We start from the raw sequence: 6,000 nt of genomic DNA, 5'->3' as shown, positions 1-6,000 counted from the left end.
CTGATAAAATTGGGTTGAAATGCGTGGTGTCTCCCCAAGGCAAGTGTGAAGATTGCATGCTGGCAGGCTCTAACCAAGACAGGTACTTGCTGGCTTGTTAGTTAGCTTGTTTTTCCCCCCTAAAATCTGTTTTACTTGAAAGGTAGATACATACACACACACACACACACACACACCCCTTCTATCTGCTAGCTTACTCCCCCAAATGGCCACAACAGCCAGGGCTGAGCCAGGTCAAAGCCAAGAGCCTGAGGGACCCAAGCACTTGGACCATATTCCACTACCTTCTCAGGGAGTATTAGCAGGAAGCTGGATCTGAAATGGAGCAGCCAGGACTGGAACCAGTACTTTGATGTGAGATGCCAGCATCACAGGTAGTGGCTTAGTCCGCAGGGCTACCACACTGGCCCCTGATTTGCTTCCTTTCTCCCAACTACACTCCTTTCTTGCCTGAGGACTGTTAAGTAGGATGAACCCCAGAGGGAGACAGCTCTGTCCTCTTAAGGTGTCTCATTTGTCCCTGTTGGCTAGAAGCACGCTGCCACCTGGCCCCATCTACTGAGAGCCTTAGCACTGCGGTGCTCTGTCAAGCTTCCTTGTGGGGCTGATGACGGAACGCAGCTGCAGCAGAGCCAGACAGTTCCTTGCAGGAGCGCTCTGCCTCTGCCAGCTGTGCCAGCCTTCCTCCAGGGCTGCCCATCCTTCATCCATTCTGAGAGCCACTTGGCGCCCTCCAGGTAAATCCCTGTCCTCCCTCCATTAGTGAGAGTTGGTTCCCATCGTTTTCAACCAACAACCTGGCTGGCTTGCAGAGTGATTGAAACAGGTGAGCTGTAGGCAACACAGCCTCAGGAGAACGGGGAAAATGGCGATCTGCCCCAGTCTAGGCTTGAGAGGGGAGAAATCCAACTTGTGTCCAGGGATGGGAACCTAGCAGCAGGACGGATGTAGTGGGGAAACGGCTCCTTAATTAATTAATTAACGACCTGTGGCCATCTGGAGCTCCCAGGGCTTGAGTCCCCACTGCCCCTGAACACATGACTGGCAGGTATCACAGATGGCGGGTTGCTCCGAAGACACTGAGCAATTCCAAGAAAAAGAATTGCAAGCTTAATTCCCCAGATTCTTGGCTCAAGGTAGAGACAGGGGCTCAGGAACTTTCTATAACTGAGCTAAAAATTCTGTCGTCTTTTTCTGCAGCAGGATCATGTTTGTGCAAAACCAAGTGCAAGGTCTGATCTTTTGTATAGCCAAACTCCACGGTCTCCTTTCCCTCTGCCTGCTGCATACAGGCCAGCCATTCCTTGCAGGCTGCCCGGGGTCTTCTTGTTGCCCTACAGCTTTGCAGCGCGGGGTGGGGCATGCACTGGCCATAAGCAACAGAAAACTGCACCAGTGAAGACCCAGAGGTGGAGGGTCCTCCTGCTGCACAAGAGCTGTGGCTCTCTCCTCCAGTCTGCAGGCCCCAGACCCCAGACAGGCCTCACCCTGTGGCTTCCAGAGCAACTCCCAGGGGTAGTGAGACTGGAATGTATGTGCAGCAACTCCTTGTTCAAGGCTGACCTTTTGGTAACTTGGGAGTGGCCATGGGGGACAGCAAAGGCTTGAAATCACAGCACTCATGTTAATTACAGAGGTGCAGCCCACGGCCAGCAACATCCTAGATCAGGTTTCCTGCATGCTGACAACAGCCACCTGCTTCTTTCTGTATGCCTCGGAGGGGGATGGGAAGACAGAGACAGGCAGGTGGGGGATGGCGATGCTTAGGTACTCAAGCAAGGAGGCAGGTGACTGGTATGGGCCACCTGGGTCTCCCTCCTGGGTGGCAGGGTCCAACACCTGGGCCACCCTCTGCTGCTTTCCCTAGTGCATTAGCAAGAGAGCTAGACAGGCAGCAGAGCAGCTGGGACTCCAGCTGGTGCTCTGGCAGAGGTTGCTGGCATTGCAAGTGGTACTCAAAACTGGGGTTTTACAGTGGTGAGAAAGGAGGACACAGAGATGGGTGTGAAATAACGTTCCACATTACCCCATGGGATGACTCACACCTGGGCTTCTCCGATGATCATCAGAGCTATGTGGTCAGCCCAGGTTGTTCCCTGGGCCTCGGATGTGTGTGACTGTCCGCACGGACATCTCCCCTTGGACAGTAATTGTCACAGAAGGTGGTGCCACCCAGAGCTCTGTCCAGGCACCCAGTATGGTGTGTGTCTCAGTGCCACTGATTCATGCCAAGCCCCGGGAGTGGGTTGGGTGACTGCAGCCTCTACAGAGTGGACACGAGGCTCTGAGGGCCAGCGTCCCATGCCACAGAAACTTGCCAGAACTGGCCAGGGCAGTGCCAAGGCATGAACTGGCCACCTGGCTTCAGGTTCCTGCTCTGAACCCCACCATGCTTCCCTGTCCTTCCAGGAGCCTTACCTGCTCACCTGCTCACCTGCTTACCTGGGTGCCCTTTCTGCCCCAGGCTGTGTTAGCTGCCCCATGCTGGGCTGGCACCAAGAAGGCTTCTTTGGTTCTGTTGCCTGCATGAACAGAGTGCCTAGAGGGCATAGAGGCTGGGTGGAGGCTGGCCCAGGCCCCTTCCCAGGGCCAGGCTTATGGGAGTCCTGGTGGTCCCACCCTGCAGGCAAAGGCCCCACCAGTGTCCTGGCAGCCCCACCTCTCCCCACCACCCCCTCTCCAACTGGACTCACTTCTCACTCAGCCTCAGCATGGCTCTCCTCTCCTCTGCTTCTAGGCCTCCTTTCTGCTTTACTCTTTTATTAAAGATTCTAATTAATGGCAGTCAGTATGGAGAACACTTAGGCAATTAAAAATTCACCTACCATATGACCCAGCAATTCCACTTCTAGGAATATAGCCAAAAGACTTGTTATACAACAAAGCAACATGCACCCCAATGTTCATTGCAGCACAATCAACAATCACAAAAACATGGAAGCAACCTAAATGCCCATCAACTGAGGACTGGATAAAGAAACTGTGGTTCATCTACACTACAGAATACAACTCGGTGATTAAAAAAAAAATGGAATATATTACTTTGTGGCCAAAGGGACCAAAGTAGAGACCATTATGCTAAGGGAAATGAGCCAATCCCAAAAAGTCAAATATCATATATGTTTGCTCTAGTATGAGATAATATGATGTCAAATAAAGAGATATTATGTATGAATCTTACTCTGTCACTCATACCTGTACCTTCTGTAACAAGAACTTGTGATGTAATTCATTAATCAACCATCCATAAGAGGCTGATTGTTTATAATCACCTGAGATGGTCAGTGTCCCCTTTATCACTGTTATTGGTACTGTCCATAAACAATGAAGCTGTAATCCTCATTGTACCTACATCAAGGCCCAGGATACAAGAATGAACCCACAAAGAAATGACGTGGTCTCCACATAGTTGGGAGAACTCAAGTGGACTTGGGAGAATTCACAAAGGACTCACATTGTGAACCTGGAGGGGAGAACAGAGGGGAGGGGAAGGAACTTGAGGGAGAGGAAGGGAAGAGCCCAGTGCCAACTAAATTTTATCAAAAATTAAAAAAAAATTAAAAATAATTCCAATTAAATGTAATGAGCTGAACTGACAAATTCGCTGTGCTATAGCAGTATCTGAGACATGCTAGTCTCCTGTTTTTTCTGGGGCCTTGCTGCCTGGGGTGTGGGGATGGGAGGGAGGGGAGACTGCCACCCACAGGGACACCTCCACAGGTGGGAACTGCTGGCTGGACTCCTGTGGCATCTTCTTCCACGAGCCCATGATGCCGCCATCAGAAACCACATGGAGAGGAAGGGTCTGTCCCCGGCCAGGCTCCTGCCTGCCCCTCTCCAGGCCCAGCATCTGCTCCCTCTTCGGCCTGATCCTGGACGAAGCTAGAGCCTTGGAGCTCTAAGTGCACTCTCACACACAGCCTTCACATCTTCATGCCCCAGAGACTCACTCAGAGCCGGTGGGAAGCCTGGCTCAGGCCTGGGGACCACTCCTGGGCCCACCCTCTGATCCTTCTCCAGTTTCCTTCCTCCTCTTCCTGCACGCCTGCCTGCTTTCCTGCTCTGCACCCGTCTGCTGTCTGCAGTATCCTCAGCTCAGCCAACATGCTGCTCTGCCACCCTCCTTCCTGCAGGTCTCTCTGGTCAGGCATCCCTGGCCCCCTCTTGCCCTTGCAACATGGAGTAGCTGTGTCCTCCACCGCCTCACTCACCGCCACTGCTTCTGGGCCGAGGCCATACACACACTATTAGCAACCTGCCTGAGGGCAGGGTCCATGCCTGCCTCCTCCTACTGTCCCCCACCCCAAATGTCCACTCTCTGAGCCGGGTTCTTGTTACTGTTAGCTGGGGACTCAGCCAATGGACGGAAATGAACTTGCCAGGCTCTCATGGGCACACAGATCTCTGCTCTGTCACTTCTTTCTCAGGTCACCCCGCTGACCTTGCAAATGCCCAGCACTGCACTGGCCACACAAGGGAACAGCAGCTGGGTCTTGTGCTCACTGTCCGCAGGGTCTTATACCCCTCTCTCTTGAGGGTGGCCACCATTCCCCTTCCCATCCACATACCCTCCTGCATCTCTGGGAGTGTTTAACCCACAACCCACTCTTCTCCATCATCCAGCTGCTGCCTGCCAGTGGTCTGTGACAGCCAGGAGCAGTGGGAGGTAGCACAAAGCTTTGTTGGCCCCCCCAGGGCCGCACAGGGACATCCCCACCCTCTGAGCCCTCCCTGTGGGTGGGCGAGCCGCCTCTCCTGATTAAACCCCTCCTTTTGGAAACAGCAGGAGTGTAATGTCTTCAGCTTAGACCATCTCTTATAGTTTTCCCAAGGGCACAATTTTGTGGTGGGGAGGGACCAGGGTATGTATCTGGGTGGCATTGGGGTGTAAGCCTGTGAAACATACCATCTCCTTCTGAGTCTGCGACCCTGGGTGAGCTGCCTCCACCCCTCCCAGCCCCTCTGCAGCCCTCAACAGCAGACAGCTGCCATGGAGCTGTTCTTAGCACACCTCTGTGATTCCTCACCATAGCCCTGTGTGGGCTTCACCACCCCATTTCACAGATGGGGTAACTGAGGCACAGAGCACTGAGCCATTTGCTCAGCCAAGTGGCCAACCCAGGGCTCAGACACAATCAGCATTTCTGCTCTTCTTCCAGGCAGCCGAGCCGGCTGCACGAGCTGCTTGAGAAGACACGATGAAGAGGCGTCTGCTGGCTGGATGCTCACCACATGCTTGGGGTGTCCCTGAGGTCTTCTTCCCACTTCTTCTCACTGGAATCGCTCCTGCTGGAGGCCAGCTCCAGCCTTGGAGCTCGAGAAGGGTGTGTGGGGTCAGCGAAGAGACGTGGACCCTGTCACTTGGTGTCCTCTCTCAGCACCTCAAGAAGCTGTCCTTTTTATTTACTCAGACACATCACAAGCCTCTGCACAAATGTTTGATTTTACTATCTTTAACTTCAGGACTAAGCCGACATGCACAAATGCTCAATTAATTAATTTTTTACTCCATGGTCAACCAGGTGCTCTTAAAGATAATTCTATAAGTTACTACAATCAGTTTTTTTTTTTTTAAAGCAAGTCTTTATTCTCTAGTAGTAGCCATTAGGTGACAATTAGGACTCCAAGGCCAAAGCACATGCAGTTACCTACTAATTAGTAATACATTCCCACTACATTTCTATTTCTACAAGTTATTTCTCACTTAATGGGAGAGATACATCAAAAGGGAAAAAAACATAAAGAGCCAAAGACAAAAAGTTTCAAATATTAAATCCTCCTACAACTGCAGGCTCTACAAACCCATAAAGCATATCTCCTATATTAATAAAAGCACCCCATAATTCCTCTAGCCAAAAAATTATAAAAGTAGCTAAAACAGATACATTTTCTAGGCTCCAAAGAGTTGCAAGGACAAGCTAACCTTTAAGGTCACAGTTACAGTATTTATTGCCAAAGCAGTTTCAGCTCATACTCCCATCGCTTCCATTAATTTTTAGG

The sequence above is a fragment of the Ochotona curzoniae genome, unplaced genomic scaffold (assembly GCF_017591425.1).
Source record: "Ochotona curzoniae isolate NIBS_2020 unplaced genomic scaffold, NIBS_Ocur_1.0 contig_3255, whole genome shotgun sequence".
Lineage (NCBI taxonomy): Eukaryota > Metazoa > Chordata > Mammalia > Lagomorpha > Ochotonidae > Ochotona > Ochotona curzoniae.
This window is presented reverse-complemented; position numbering follows the sequence as displayed.